Below are 17869 nucleotides of genomic sequence, written 5' to 3' on the forward strand. Positions count from 1 at the left end.
ATGGCAGTCATTCAAAACACAAACAACAACAAATGCTGGCAAGGTTGTGGAGAAGTGGGAACTCTAATACATTGTTGGTAGGATTGCAAATTAGTGCAACCATGTTTGAACCACAGTATGGAAGATCCTCAGTAGAATGGGGCCTACCATATGATCCAGCAGTACCACATCTGGGATGCTACATAAAGAATAAAAACCAAACTACTAAACTAATGCATGCATATATTAATAGCTGCATGATTCACTGTTGCCAAACTATGGAATCAGCCAAGATGTCCACCAACAGATAAATGTATTATAAAACTATGGGTATGTACACAATGGAATTTTACTCAGCAATAAAGAAGAACAAAATTACATCATTTGCAAGGAAATTAAAGGAACTGGAGAACATTATGCTAAGTGAGATCAGACAGTCACAGAAAGTAAGAAATCAGATGCTTACTCTAATATGTGGAAGCTAAGGAGAAAAAAAGGTCATAGAAGTAACACTAGACAAAAAAGGAGAAATGATAGGTGAGAAAATAAGGAGACCTAACTAAGGAATTTGGGAGGTAGAGAAGAGCAAAATTCCCTAATATACATGCAGTACATTCATAAACATATCAAAGACAATCACTAAGCCAAAAATGAGAAGGAGGGAGGGGGAGAGAATGAGGTAGAAATTGGGGAAGGACTAAATGAATGATGTGTGCATGTATGCCTCTACCATCTTATACCCCATTAAGATGTATGACTGCAATGCACCAATAAAAAATGTAAAAAAATTGGAATAGAAGGAATAAAGAAGAACAAAATTACATAATTTGCAAGGAAATGAAAGCAATATATAATAAACTACATCATATAGAACAGGAGAAAACTAGAGGAATTCTCTCTAAAATCAGGAACAAGACAAGGATACCCACTATCACCACTCCTTTCAAATTAGTCCTTGAGACTCTTGCCAGAGCAATAAGACAAGTAAAGGGTATCAAAGGAATCCAAATAGGAAAAGAAGAATTAAAATTATCTTTGTTTGCAGATGACATGATTCTATTATCTAAAAGACCCAAAAAGCTCAACCAAAAGACTACTAGGGCTGATTAACTAATTCGGAAAAGTAGCAGAATACAAAATAAACCTAAAGAAATTAGTAGCTTTTATATTTTCCAACCATGAGTCCAAGGAGAAAAAAAATAATAGAAAACAATTCCATTTACACTAACCTCAAAACCAGTAAAATACCTAGGCATAAACCTTACCAATGAGATAAAACACCTCTATAAAAATATAATTCACTAAAGAAATTGAAGACCTTTGAAAATGGAAAGATATCTCTCTCTCTCTTTTAGATAGGCAGAATAAATATAATCAAAATGGCCATTGTATCCAAAGCAAACTACAGAATTATTGAAATCCCTACCAAAATACCAATGTTATTTTTCATAAACCTAGAAAAATCAGTCATAAACTTTATATGAAGAAATAAAAGACCCAGAATAGCCAAAGCAATTCTCAGCAATAAGTTACAATTTCTGACTTCAAATTATACTACAGAGCTATGGTAATTAAAACAGCATAATACTGAAACAAAAACAGGCACACAGACCAATGGAACAGAATAAAAGACGCAGAAACTAATTCATTCTTTCTCAGCAAATGGTGGTGGGGAAAATGGATATCCATTTGTAGAAAAATGGAACTAAATCCTTATCTCTCACTGTCCACATAAATGAACTTGAGATGGATCAAAGACATGGAACATAGATAGACCAGATATAGTGAAGCTACTAGAGGAGGACACAGGTTCAACATTCCAACATATAAGCACAGTTAGAAACTCTCAACAAGACCTCCCAAAGCTCAGGAAATGAAAACAAGAATTAATATGTGGGATGGCATCAAACTAAAAAGTTTCTGCAAATCAAAGGAAATCATCAAAAGTAAAGAGAAAGCCTACAGAATGGGATAAGATCTTGACCAACTATCCCTCTGACATATGTCTAATATCTAGAATATGCAAAGAACTAAAAAGACTTTACACTAGAAAAACAAATAAGCCAATCAAGAAATGGGCAACTGAATTAAATAGACACTTCACAAAAGAAGAGATACAAATGTGCAATAGATACATGAAAAATATTTAATATCATTGTCAAACTTACTGAGATTCCATCTAAACTCAAACAGAATGGCAATTATAAAGAAGTCAAATGACAATAAATGTTGGCAAAAATGTGAGGAGATAGAAACTCTTCTACACTGTTGATGGGATTTCCTACTACTTCAGCCACTATAGAGATTAGTGTGAAAATTCCTTAGAAACCTAGGAATGGATCCATCCTATGATCTGGCTATGTGTCTACTGGGTATCTTTCCAAAGGTGTTGAAACCAAAGAACTACAGTAATATATGCATACTCATGCTCATTGAAGCTTAATTCACAACAGCCAAATTATGGAACCAATTTAAGTGTCCATCAACAGATGAATGGATTACAAAATTACCGGAAATACACACAATGGAATTCTACTTAGAAATAAAGAAGAACAAAATTATGTAATTTGCAAGAAGAGGGAAGAACCTGGAGAACATAAGTGAGATTAACCAATCACATAGAGTGTTGTATGTTTTCTCCAATAATTGCAGGATAGGGATCAATTAGGATACAAGAGGGACTCTATATAATGAAAGAAAAACCTCAGTGGAGTAAAGGAGGAGATATAAGGGTAGGGGAGGAGGAAGACTGAGGTTCATTAATGGAAATGCTACCATCAACTATGTGTATACATGTGAATTTACCAGTGTCAATTTGGGTACTCTGTACTGGGAGGGAGGGAAATAAGGAGACGTGGGGGGGATCACCAAGTGCTATGTGCATGTATGTCATTATCAACATGATTTATATTATGAGGTGAGAATATATTGCACCAATAAAAGCACAAAAATAAAAGACACTGAACATAATATTGTAGAATAATTGTATTCCCTCTAGTTTTGACCTGTTTTTATAGTCACAATCTTGAGGTTGTGTGAAAAATAATACTATGAAGTTAGCTGGTGATATTTTTTAATCTGCCTTGCAAACTTACTTCCGTAAGTTCATAGTACAGACATAGTCCAATTAGCGCATTAGAGATATACCAGGCAACAGTAATTGCTACAAAGCAAAAAGAAATACCCTTTCTGGACTGATAATCTCCTTCCCTGGAAATGATATGGATGCTGGGGAAATTATGTTCTTCCTTTCTTCTAGAGCTGTTAAAACGAGGATGTTGGTTGCCACATATACTGTCAGATGGAGAAAACCTGTTTGCAGAAAAAAAATGTGAGGTACTGGCAAAGAAAATAAAGATGGAGATTGGAGATGTCTCTTGGCTTTGAGTGCTAAGTTTCAGTCTTTTATGTTTTTATTTTTACAGTTTCTCAGTCAATTTTTGTGACCTTACCTTGGTATTCTTCCCAGATATGTAAATACCAACTAACATCTTTTTTTGGCTTAAGTTAAATGCAGATGTGTACTTATCAATTGATACTAACATATCCTGGCTAACAGTGTGAATAATAATAATTATTATCATTATTATTATTACTATTATTATTATTTGTACATTACATCTCTTGAAGTAAATAAATTAAAGGTGCCATGTTTTAAAATGTAGATGGAGACATGTTTGCTCACTGAATTGCCTTTGAAACGTATAGGTCTCATTTCCCCTCTTTCGTGGGGTCCAAACCACATATCCTCAGCCCTTATGTTATTTGAAGTTTTGTTGGCACAAAGAGCCTTGTTTTGTGCTCTTTTGTGATGACATGGCTCATTTGACTTGGCTGCAACGCAGAAACCTGGTCTCTGCACTAGAAAGTCTGCTAATCACAATGTATTAGAAGACAATTTTATTAAAGGATAGAAAGTATGCATGTATAATTCATGATTTCATCTGCAACAGGCCAAGAATAGCAATTACAGAACTCTACAGTTTTCTGCATCCTATACACCACTAAAGGAGAATACCCCCAAACCACTTGTAGATGCTGCATGAAGAATCATTTTCCATTAGGAGAGTCTGTGCTGATTTGCCACATAGGACTCTACTAGGTGACTCTAGAATCTTCTGACATTTTTTTATTTCCCCAGCTATTTAGAAAATCCTCAACCCTTCTTAAGCCCTTGAGATTTTCTGACGAATATAGACTTTCCTGATTTGACCTGATTAGATATTACGACTTGTCCAGAGAGAATAATTGAGTAAGCTATGTTATGTGAATCCAGTGTTTATTTCTTAATTCTCAAGATCTCTCTCTGGAGATTTCACATTCACCTTCTTTGTTATCAAATGACTCATACGTAGCAGTCCTGTTACTGAGACAAGTGACAGTGTTTCTATTTTCAATTAAAGGCTGGAGGATTCCCTTTACCGAGGGATACTTGTACTTTCCCAAAGTCTATCAAATCTGGCAAATATTCCCTGTTTATTCTTATAAAAAGTTGAGAGAGAAGTACTAGGTGCCCAGGATAGCTGCTGTCAGGTAAAATTCCCAACACCGTCAACCATGTGGTTTGCTTCTTGCATTTGTTCATTGTGAAGGCACCTTAGTTCTGGGCAAACTAAATCTCTGTGTCTTGTATCAGTCAGGCTACCTACACATTAAGCTGAAGGGAGAATTGGTGATTTTGAATAAAAGGGGATAATGGTGGGAAATTTCCCAAGAATATTTTAGATCAGCTGGTGAAATTGATCTAAAAAACACTCTAAATGAAAGAAAATCAAAGAATTCAGATATAAATGCAGAAAAGTAGGCATAGTTGTCTACAAGAAGACAAGGGATTTCCCATGTGTTTGCTTTTATTTTCTAAGCAAATTATAAGGAAGTGCACCTACTGAGTGTTTAGGTGGGGTAGAGAGAGAATGAGGAAGTCACTAGGGTGGTGGAAGGAGAGAGGGTAGCAGAAGAATATTACAAGTGACCTACAATGCAGGAAACAGGTCAGCCTACAGGGACTAATGAAATGCCCTAGTGAGGAGAGCTCAACTGACTAAGACACACAAATAATTTGTGATGGGATGAATTGAGGCTGGAAAGAAAATCCAAGCCCATGTCCTGCAGGTCACTGTTGTGGACTTTGATCATGGACCATTGAAGCAGTGGGTAGCCATTGAAAGGTTTTAAGCATGGGGTATATGATCATCAATACTTTTTGAAAAGATCACTCTGCTTTCAGGGAAGAAATGCACTGGAGGAGGGCAGGATTAATGGAGGTAGACAATCTGATAACCTCCTATTGATGCAAGAGATGGTGTAGAATCATCTGGAAGAGTGATGGTAAAATAGATGAAGTAGGTAGGCTTGAGGAATATTTCAAAGGTAAAATTGGTATTACTTTCTTTTTTTAATTTAAATAAAGAAGACAAAAGGAGAGACAAGTCAAGTATAGTGTATTTTTTTTTTTTTTTGCAGTACTGGGGATGGCACTCAGGGGCATTCTATCTAAGAGTTGCACCCCCAGCCCTAGTTTTTCTTCTTTATTTTAAAACACCATCTCACTGAATTGTAAAGTGCCGCACTAAATAGTAGCTGAGTCTGTCCTTGAACCATGATCCTCCTGTCTCAGTCTCCCAAATGCTGGATTACAAGCATGTATCACCACACCCGGCTAACAGTGTCTTTTAATATGGTTCTAGCTAGCACTTCTGGATGGGTAATATTACCTTTCATAGAAGTTGAAATTTTATGAGGCTTAGTTTTTGAGAAGAGAAAATTGATAAGTTCACTGTTAGAAGTCTTCCATTTTTAGGGCCATTACTATATTCCAGAGCACCCGATTGAGTTCAACTCTGGAGATGTATGAATATAGAGAATTAAGAAAATATCCAGGATGGATGCATTAAAACTGAAGTTCCTTCAGAAGTGAAACAAAAAAACAGTTTAATAATGATTATAAAGGTTTTGACAGCTATGATAATATTTACTCAGACTCACTGAGTGATTATCATGTGACAAGCACTGTAACACGCATTTTAATAGAATATTCTAGTCAATGGGCACCAAGCTCTAGGAGAAAAGAGACTGTTATTAGTTCTATCTGAAGATGGAGAAATGAAGGCAGAAAGAGATTAAGTAAATTGACTAAATCAGAGAAATGGTAAATTTGGAGCCATAATTTGACTGTGAACTGTCAGCAGAAATGGGATTAAATATCAGTGATAAATATATCATGATATCACCCTGCATAGTGGCACACACCTGTGATCCCAATATTTTGGAGTTTAAGACAGGAGGATAGCAGTTTTGAAGCCAGCTTCAGCAATTTAGCGAAACTCTTAGCGACTTATAAGCATCTTGCTTCAAAATAAAAATTAAAAATTGCTGGGAGTGTAGCTCAGATTTAGAACACCATAGTTCAATCCCTACTACTGAATATATATATACATACAGATATATACATATATATTGAATATAATACATACATACACATATAATATAAATATATGTATTCAATATATGTATGGTCAATACATATGTTGATTATATATACATATATTCAAGATAGCTGCTAAAATGTTCTAATTTCAAGGTAAAAAATATTCCTTTTGGCCACAAATTTATTTCCATGCTTCCAATTATGCACATTTATAAACAATGATTGCTCACAAATTTGCCTTGAATTTCTCTGAGTGCATGTTTGTCATAAACCACCAATAATGTTAGACTTTAATAATTTGTCTATTTTTATTACAGAAGCAAAATGTATGGCCATTGTAGACCAAATATCAAATTCAGATAATTAGTAAGGCAAATAATTTTCTACCACCAAAAATAGAAAAAAAATCATTAACATTTTAATGCATTCCCAGCATTCATGTTTCTACATACCTATGTCCATATTTGTGCCAAAGTGGAATGGAGTCTCTATGTTGGTTAAGACCTGCGTTGGGGGCAATACATTGAAATTATCTTTCAATTGTTAACTCATATGTTACCTATTTGCTTCTCTGGCCATAACTTCCTCTTTTTATATGTCTATGTAATTAGCTTATGTCTTACCAGTCTTTTCTTGTGGTCGGTGAAGGGTAGTGTCTCTGATAGTATGTGTGTGGGGAAGAGCATGGACTGGGGGTTGTCAGTATTTTATGTCAAACTTAGGTTCTACCCACATCCAGGAGCAATTTCTAGAAAGGTCAAGCATCTTTATTTTCTTCCCAGCTTCCTCTGTTCCATGTTTTCCCCTTCCCAGAACCTCTGACTTCTTTCCTCAGTGTCACTGCTGATGGTTTATAATGTTGGTGGCAAAGGAAGGAGAGTGTTTATTATTATTGTCCCTTAGGCCCTGCTTTGTTAAGGCCAGGGGATGTGTTGCTTTGTTTTCAGAATTGAGCTTGATGTATATTTTGCTAAATTCCCTAAAGTCCTGTAGACACCCAGGACTGGGAAATGAAAAATGACTATTATTGTTACCCAGCTAAGCCATGCTCTTGAGCTGCCACATGTTCCCAGTCTTTGCACTCCTCCTTGGCGGCCAAGAGCTGAAGGTCAGAAGAGCTGTTTACTCCTTTCACGGTGATCATGGAGGATGGTCTGTCCTGAAAACACTGAACCATCTACATTACTTTAATGCACATGTGGGCTCTCCAGCTCTTGCAAAATTTGATCTTTATCCTATTCTTAAAAATATAAAGGATCAAAGAAAAAATTAATAAGGGAAGGGATAAGGCTCAGTCATATTGGCCTAAATGGTATGTTGCCTCAACACCAAATACTGATATTTTGGAAGAATCCAGCTGAGACGTTTGTGTATTTATTTATATATTTTTACAGATGTTTTTCAGGTAGACCAGACTCTGATGCTTCTTACTTTCTTGGGGTTTCTTTAAGACTGAATATCAATCCTCAAATAATTATTAAGTATTCTTTGTGCCCATGACATTGTGCTAAGCATCGTGGAAGTGAAAAGTGACTCGGTGCAATGCGGAAAGTAACAAAATGAAAGAAAACAGAACAGTAAAGAGAAAAACCCAAAGACTTGCTTTTGCTCCTTAAAAGGGAAGAGATAGAGGTAAGCATTGTGGTGCACACCTGTAATCCTAGTACTTGGGAGTGAGCCTGAAACAGGATTACAGTTTTGAGGCTAGCCTCAGCAACCTAGATTCTCAGTAATCTAGCAAGACCTTGCTTCAAAAAAAAAAAAAAAAATAGGGCTGGGAGTGTAGCTCAGAAGTAGAATGCTCTTGGGTTCAATCTCTAGTTATCTCACCCCCCACAAAAGAATAAAACAGTGAAGAGACTGTACACAGGTCGAATACGTCTCTAACCTCCATACTCCACCTGCCTTTTCATAGGACTTTTGTAAAAGCAGATAAGATGAGATGTGTCCCAAAGTTTTATGTGCTCTGGTGGGCGAATGAGAGAAGCTGCCATTATCTGAAAGTGTTCTAACTTTAAAGAACTTATGGCCTACTTGGGGAAATCAGAGATCATATTCAAACAATTAATTAAAATGTAAGGGCTAAATAGTACCAGACAGAAATTCAGACATGTTCCAAGAAACTGCATTTTAATTGACAAAGAGGAGAGGCTTGAGGAAGAGGAGAGAGCACTGCAGGCTCGAATAATTAAGGGAGGAAGGAGAGGCTGCCACGCCTCCATCAGGTGAGCTGGCTCTCTGACCAGCAATCTGCAGAAAGTCAGGTCAGCATGAAGATGAAAGGGTTAGCAGCGTGCTTCAAAATGCATCTTCTCCCATTCATATAAACAGCTTTCACAGGCAAAAGACATACTTTATACTTTCATTGGAAAGAAATCGATGGTATTATTCAGTGAAAAGAAACCAAGAATTAAAGAAAAGAAACTGTAACTTTAACTGCCCCTTTTGCATTGCCTTTTTGACCTTGAAATCCAGAGACAGACCCAGAGACAAGCGTGGAGAGGGATATTTACCTCACTCATGGGCTGCTAAGAATGGGACACAAGCTGAGGTTTGTGTGGGTGTGAGTGAGAATACAGCAAAGAGAAGCAGCAGCCAGCCCAGAGAATTTAAAGAAAGAATGTTTTGAGCACTGAGCGAAGTAAAAGAAAGCCAACGTGTCTGCAGTCTACTGGGAGAGATGACTGCATCTTGGGGGATAGAAAAGATCCAGAGTAGGCAGAAAACTTGCAGGAAACTTTCAGTATTCTCAACCTGATCCTTATGAATAGTTTTGAAGCCGATGAATTGTTTCAAAAACGTGGAGGCTGGTGCAACTGGGAAAGACTGCCCTTAGGAGATGCAAGGGAGACTGCTTACCGTGAGGGACTCTGTGGTGTGTGCTTCTTCATTCTGACATATCACAGCTGGAAAATTAGGCTCACTTGATGTGTAATGTGCTAAACTAAATTTTGGCTTCAAGACAATACATATCCAATAGTAATTACCCCAGCAACCTTTCATCTTGCCTTGGTTACCTCCCAATTTCGAAGGGACAGTTTCAGCATTCAACACTTATCTTCAACCTTGCTGGAAGATAGGGTAAGCTGGATTCACAGATTTGAATTACTAACACATGTATCCAAGAGATCACATTATATGGTGAGATTCCAGTTTTCTAAGAATCATAAACCCATGTCATCAAACTGTTGGATTGGAGGCTAGGGATTAAGAATTAAACCATCCCATATTTTGGTCACATTCATTACAAAGAATAACACACCCAAAAACCACTTAGGTGATTGACACAAAGACTCAGGGAAACAACACAGAGGACCCGAAACCAAGGCAAGTTGAATCACTTCTCTGATTCATGTAGTGTTTCCACTGTAACAAGTTTTCCATTTAATTAAAAGTAACACATTTTCTGTTGTGTTGTGCATTTTCAACAACTTCATTAGGGGAAAATAGACAAGGAAAATCTCATGTTCTAAGATTAGGACAGCATCCCATAGCAAACAAGCCATACGAAGAAACAGGGATTCAGAAAAGGCGAGGCTGAGTCTGTGGGCTGATGCAGCTTCTCTGTAATCAGAAATGCATGAAGCAAGAAGCAGAAATTATGTGTTTTGCTGTTTATTGTAGAATCTCTGTCTACATCCTAATTCTTCTTTTTAACACGTTCCAAAAAACATTGAACATATGCTTTATTTAAAAGTAAAGTGAGATTACACACACACACACACACACACACACACACACACACACACACTTCCTGATCTGCCCTAGCAGGAGTTAGCATAATGATCTAGGAGATAAATTAGGACCTTTAAAACAAGGGAAATTATCCTCCACATCTTATGCTTTCTCACTTTTTTTCACTATTGGGGATTGAAACCAGAAACACTCTACCAATAAGAAATATCCCTAGTCATTTGTTGTTGCTGCTATTTGTATTTTAAGACAAGGTCACATTAAATTGCCAAGGCTATCCTCAAACTTGTTATTTTCTTGCTATAGCCTCCTGAGCAGATGGGATTACAGGTGTGTTCCTTCAGCCTCGTTTTTCTTTACTTTTAATGATTTTCTGATTTCTTAGATCAATATGGTTACATTAGAATGAAGTAAAAGCTAAAATAGAATAAAATATGTGTAGTGGATCACATCCAATGTTTTTGCTTGTCGTCTTTTTTTTTTGTAAGATGCAATACTAACGCTTGATACACGTGCTGAATCAAGAGCAAAGTTCAAATTGAAAAATTAGGATTCCCAATTTATTCTCCAAAATTTTCAGCCCAATTAACTCATCACATAATATACTGTATGCATAGTGGTCCAGGAATATGAAGGTGTCCACAAATTCTCACATCCATCCCTCTGCTCTTGTTTATGTATGGTGCTATCAGGGCAACTGCTTACCCTCTCTGTGCTATGGTTTCTTCCCTATAAGAACTAATGATATAACAGCAATTATTACACTGAAGGTTTGTGTAAACTATTACATATAAATTAATTAGAATGGTGTCAGACATGTAACAAGCACTATTATAATTATTATAGTTAACCATTATTGCCATGGCTAAGAAAAATTGTTTCTGAATATGAAGTAGCTGGGACAACCGAATACATTTGCAAATAGACACATTTTATAACACAAAACTGGAGCCCAGAGCAGCGAAGGCATCTGTTCAAGGACATTACACAAACAATGTGAATGCAGGATTCAGATCTTGGACTGACAGTTGCTGGCTATCTTCTTCTTCATCCCTATTTCTGGGAAACTTTAGAATGAGATTCTTATTTGGTGATATATAGAAGCTTATGACTATTCTTGAATTATAAGGTACTGGTAAAACTTTGAGATAAACAGAACATAAATACTTTTGTCCATTTAAAGAAAATACTAGGTGTTTTAAGTATATTATCTGTCACCCATCTCAGAGCATGCAAATTGTTCCATATAATATAAATGAATAAAATGAGGTTTAAAATAAAGAACCACGAGCCATCTTGGGTTAAGATCTTTTCCAATATACCTTCAACACAGATGAAGTAAAGAGAAAGGGACCAGTCTAAACTCGTGATTTGTTTCCTGTATCTTTCTTTATCTGGTTATAAAGGAATTTAAAAAAAATCTGCCTTCAACTCTAAGCCATTAATTAAAAGGAATAAAGTAACAATTATTATAAGATTAATCATCACCACAGGAAGTGAAATCTGGAAAATAAACAGGTATGTTCTTCAATTGAAAATTGCCATTACCACTGGCAGGGCACCCCTCAGTGTTTCACTTGCAGGCTGATATGTCTTTTTCATGTTGGGCTCTGACTTCCTGGTTCATCTTTCCAGTGTCAAATTCGAGAATGTCTCCTGTCATACATATATTTATCTATAAACCACATTTTTCCTCATTCCGGTTAGAAAATAGTATTGACAGGATATGTTACCAACTCAGTATTGAAGTCAGCTTCAAATGAAAACCTCAGATTCAATATTTGCTCAGTAAATATACTAATCTGTTCTTAAAATGACAAAACGTTTGCCGAGGCTATTGATTTCTCTTCCTTTAGGTTTACACTTGTTTTTTTTTTCCATTCTAAACTTTTAGTTTAGTTTTTTTTTTTGATTAGTCACATCCAAGTTCTAAACAGTGTGATCAATATAGTATACAACAGAGAGACTGAAGAGTTTACCTAATAATCCTAAATGAGAGGCAATGATTTGAAAATATGGTATTAGATGAAAGGCACTATTAAATTATATTCTTTCTTTGGTCAATTTTGTGTTTGGGACAAATGATTTGGAATCTCACCAAATTTAACATATCATTAGCATATTAGCATAAATTAGCCCCGGTGCAATAATCCCCCAAGAAGCGCCAATAGTTAGACATCCTAAAGAGTAATTAAGTAAATTTGAAGATTAAGGGTACTGTCAACCAGACATCAGAGAAGATATAAATCCATATTAGAAAACCTGTGGATATTTTTCGCTTCTTAACTACACAAGAGACCATATAATCTGAATGTTTTAAACCCTAGTACCTTTTATCCTATAGTACTAATACTATTTTTTTTTAACATGACAGCAATAAGAAAGTCGATTAAATAAAATCTTCCAGAGGTCAAAAGACTGACTAGTCCATTCCCTAGAGAGAGAAAACTTCATAGGATTATCAGACAGTTACTAAGTCTAGAAATAAAATATATGCGCTTGGAAGTTCTCTTTGGCTCCTCTTTCTCTGCCCTCACTTTCTGTGTTGGTGCTCTCTCAGGCTGTCCTCTTGAAGTTTTACTCTTCTCTTTCCATGTTTCCCTTGGGCTTTAGCACCATACTTATGCCTCACAAATCTTTATCTCTTTGGCTCCTGACCTCTTGACTATTGGAGCCTCTCTACCTAGATGCTCCATATTTATCAATATTAGTGAAAGAGTTGAGGCTGTATAATAACCCCAGGACAAATGGTACTTCTCTGCTTTGGTGTACAACAATGAAAAGGCCCTTCATATTTCATTGGATAAATATTATCACTCTAAAGGTGAGAAGATTTCTTGCTTGTGGTCAAAATTTAATATTCATAACAGTGCAGTGTTTCTTTGTCCTTAGCTATTGACTTTGCTCTAAAGTCTATTTTATCTAATATGAATACAGTAACCCCAGCTATTTTTAATATTTTAATACTTGCTTAATACACACACACACACACACACACACACACACACACACACACACACACATATATATATATTTGGTTTGGTACTGGGGATTGAACTCAGGAGCATCCTACCTCCAAACTATACCCACAAATAAATACCTTAATGACACACCTCAAGGCCCTTATAAAACAGGAACAATCTAATATCAATGTCAGTAGAAAACAGGAAATTATTAAAATCAGAGCAGAAATCATGAAGTAGAGAATAAAAAAATTCAGAAAATCAACAAAACCAAGAGATGGTTTCTTGAAAAAAAATTAACAAGATAGATAAACCACAAGCCAACTTAACAGAGAGAGAGAGAGAGAGAGAGAGAGAGAGAGAGAGAGAGAGATTACTATTGATAGTGTAGAAATCCAAAGGATTATCAGAAAGTTATTTGAAAACTAAATAACTATACTGCACAAAATGGAAAATCTGAATGAAATTGACAACTTTCTAGATAAATACAACCTGCCTAAACTGAGTCAAGAAGACATAGGGAATTTAAACCAACCAATAGCAATGAAAGAGATCGAAACAACAATAAAGAGCCTACCATCAAAGAAAAGCCCAGGACCAGATCGTTTCCCAAGTGAATTTTATAAAACTTTTGTAGAAGAGCTAACCCTGATACTTCTCAGATTATTTCATGAAATAGAAAGAAATGGGACTCTCCCAAATACATTTTATGAAGCCAACATCACAAACAACAGGGCTATATCTTTGAGGAACTTGGATGCAAAACTGTTAAACAAAATACAAGCAACACACATTTAAATCCACATCAAGAAAATCATATACTATAATCAGGTAGAGTTCATCCCAGGAATGCAAGGCTGACTCAACATACAAAAATCAAACCATGTAATTCAGCACATAAACAGAACCAAAGACAAAAAATCACATGATTAGATCAATAGACTCTGAAAAAGCATTTGACAAAACCCAACATCCTTTTATGCTAAAAGCACTGCAGAGAATTGGAATAGAAGGAACATACCTCAACATCATAAAGGTAATCTACAATAGGCCCACAGCTAACATCTTATTCTTTATTTTGAAACAAGGTCTTTACCAGGTTGCAGAGGGCCTCACTAAGTAGCTGAGGCTGGGCACAAACCTGTGATTCTCCTTCCAAATACTGGGATTACAAACCTGTACTACCACACCTGGCTTAATTATTATAATTTTTTAAAATAACAAAATATTATTTAGTAAACTCACAAGGAGAAAGAAAGATTATTTTACTTCTTCAAATTTTTACCAATTCATTTGTTTGTACATTCTTAAATTTCAGGTTTTTTTTTTCCACTATCATTTTCTCTGTTGGAAAACTTCTTTTAGCCATTTTTTAAGGTTAAGTCTATTAGCAACAAATTCTCTTAGTTTTCTATCATTATCTCAGAATATTTATCACCTGGGATTTGTTTCTACACCATTGAAGTCCATTTACATTCACTGTGGGATTTGAAGTTGAGAGCTATTTTCTCTCAGCATGTGAAAAATGTATTACTTAAATCTGGCCTTTGGGATCCTGCATGAGAAATCGTATTTAAATTGGTGTTCTATAGTTAGAGCCATTTTTTCTGGCTATTTTTAAGATTTTTTTCTTTGTCTTTAGCTTCCATATTACTTAATTATAATGTTTTTGCCATAGTCTTCTTTGGATTTATCCTTGGGTTTTGAAATCTGTATATCTTTGTCTAATTGAGATTTTTTGATAACTAATTTCCAAGTAATGAGTCCTACTTTCTTTTTTCTCTTTTTCTGGAACATGACTAGAATGAGTATTGTATCTGTTGTGGTTGTCCTTGACATGGCCCATGAGGCTCTGTTTATTTGTTTTCTATTTTTTCTCTATCATGAAGATTAATTTATATCATTCTACCTTTAAGTTTACTAGTTCTTTTCTTTGTCTTATTCAATCAACTATCAAGCCCACTCACTAAGACTTTATAACTGACTTTTATTGTACTTGTCAGTTCTATAATTTCCAGTTACTCCCTTTTATATCTCTTTTTTCTTTGAGATTTTCTATTTTTTGATTGAAAGTATTTAAAATTGCCCATTGAAGCCAGGTGTAGTGGTGCACACTTGTAATCACCGCGCTTGGGAGGCAGAGGCAGGAGGATTGCACATACTCAAAGCTAGTCGTGATGACTTAAGAGACCCTGTTTCCAAATAAAAACGTATATAAAAAAATAGGCCTGGGAGGGTAGCCCGAAGGTAGAAGAGATTCTAGTAACCCCAGTACCACCAACAATATTTGCCCATTGAAGTATTTTTATGATGACTGCTTTAAAGTTCTTACCAAACAATTTCAAATCATTATTCAATGTTCATATCTCTTATCCTTTCCCATTGTTTGATAAAAAGTGTGATTTTTAAAATTCCATCCTGCACATTTTGGATATTATGCCAGGAGATTCTAGACCCTATTTAAATCTTTTATCAGGCAGTCACTGTTTTTAGATTTAACACAATGTCCTGGCCTGCTTCTGTGAGCTATAGTTTTAATGACAATTGGTTTTCTGAACCCTTGAAGGGCTATTTTGTTTCTCTTGGTGATACTGTAGTTCTGGCTCCATTTCTACTGGTATTGTCCCTAGAGAAAGAACCAGCTTTCGTGGACACATACTGCTGGAAAGGGGGAAGGAGTCTAGGCCTGTGAAGGTAGAACACTGGTTCAGGATCCCTGGTGCAGGTGGAGCTCCTGCTTGACCTTGGTTACTGTCATCCATGGGAGTAAAGTGACCTCCTCAAGCCCCCCAGTGCTGCGTGGTGGGGAACTAAGATGTTCTTTCCCTTGTTCTGCTCTGCTCTTCGGCTCGCCAGTGTAGACAAGGCTTCCATTTGATATGTCGATGGATAAAAATACCTATTTGAGCTACCTTGTTCTACTGAGTGGAGAAGAGGAAATACACAGACCTTTACCACTGGACAGAGGGTGGGCTGGAAGGTACCAGAATACAGTACTTTCTCTCAAGACTTGGTGGAACTTTCTATCAGTTGAACTTCTATTTTTTTTTTGTACCTTTTTGAGTTCTCCTGTAACTGTTGTCAGTGTTATTTATATGTGGTTTGGGTTGTACTATGAGGGAGGAGCAGGGAGAAATGAGTCTATGCCATTTTATACCAAACATGGAATCTCAAAAATCATTTTAATAATATAATTTGTCATTAACAGTGAAAGCTCATTTCATTTCACACTTCCGTATTAGCAGTTGTTATTCTGGTTAGAAATATGTCTTTCTTGTACCAAACCTCAGGAAACTATTTTTCTTGTGCTTTTAAACAGTTCAAAGTTCAGATTTGTTAGCTAGTAGGTCAATTTAGTATAGAGCACAGATAGTGAAATTTGGAGTCAGACCAATATAAGCTGGTCTGTGGTTATCACACACCAGCCGATTGTCATCTGTATCTCAGTTTTATCAGCCAGGATGAAAGTTAAAAAAAAACTACAATAAAAGATTGTCAATATGATTTATTGAAATAATTGCATAGACTGCCTTATGCAATGCTAGCCATTTAGCAGATAATCACTTAAAAAAAAAGTTGACACTTTTGGAGTATTGCATCATCAATATTTTTGAATTACCTACATTTTAAGAATACTAATTTTCTTTTACTACTTCTCTGTATCTGACATCTTTGCATCAATCACCTAGATAATTGCTTCTCTGTATGGTAATAATACTTTAATGACTTCTTGCCCTGAGGGGTTGTCTTTGCATCTGCTCTACTTTGGGGGGGCTTTATTATAGCAAATGATGTGAGTTTATAGGCATTGTCATACAATTTCTATTTTGTATCTAAAGGAAAGAAAGCCTCATATGTAGCAGAGTGTTATAATATTATTCAGATCTCTAAAGCACAAGATTTTACTCATGTAGGTCACACACACACATACACACACACACACACACACACACACACACACACACACAAACACACACACACACACACGCCAAACGTGGCCTAGTTCATGTCTGGAACTCTTGAATAAAAAATTCTCTGAAAATCTGTGAATACAGCCCTGGGAGTTGAGAGGGCACCTTTATTTGTTATAGTGCACATTCCCCCAGGCTCTATGGTCTGGAAAGGAACATTAGAGTGCCCTGGATTATAGTTAGCTTTTTATAATTACAAGCTGAAATTTGATCTAATGCTTTCCAGGCACTCGCCTCCCTTAATACATCTGGCCTCCTTTTTTGCTTTTTCTCTGGTCTGGCCCTACAAGAGGATCTCTTAGATAAATAAACTAAAGCATGCATGTGGTCACCAAAGGATCTCTACAGACAGCAAAATTGAACCAAAGCAGCCCCAAGGCCTGCTGTCCCTCTGTTCACTGAAGCTCCAGGATAAGCAACCCAGAGGTGTGTACAGCATGATCAGTGCTTTCTAGCTGTGTCTACACTCACCTTGAAAATCATTCATGCCTGGGGATGACCATCTCAGGCATCCTGACCATCTGCATTTCTGGAAGAAAAAATCTCATTATGTTTTTGCCTTAATCTATATTTAAACCAACATTTAATGGGTATACTTAGAGGTACTGAACTGTGGCATCTTACCAAGATAAGCAAAGGATGTTTGAAAGAAACATATAGACTCAGCCATTGTTCATATGCATAAAAAATGAAGGGAGAAAGAAAATAAATTAATATTTATTGATCATCAGAAATCAGTAAAACACTGTATTCACCAAGTTAATTTCCAAAAAAGGAATTTTTGATAGATGAATCACAGATTTGAAATGTTGTTATAGGTAAGAATTTATTTCTAA

The sequence above is a fragment of the Muscardinus avellanarius genome, assembly GCF_963383645.1.
Source record: "Muscardinus avellanarius genome assembly, chromosome: 4".
NCBI classification, from domain to species: Eukaryota; Metazoa; Chordata; class Mammalia; order Rodentia; family Gliridae; genus Muscardinus; species Muscardinus avellanarius.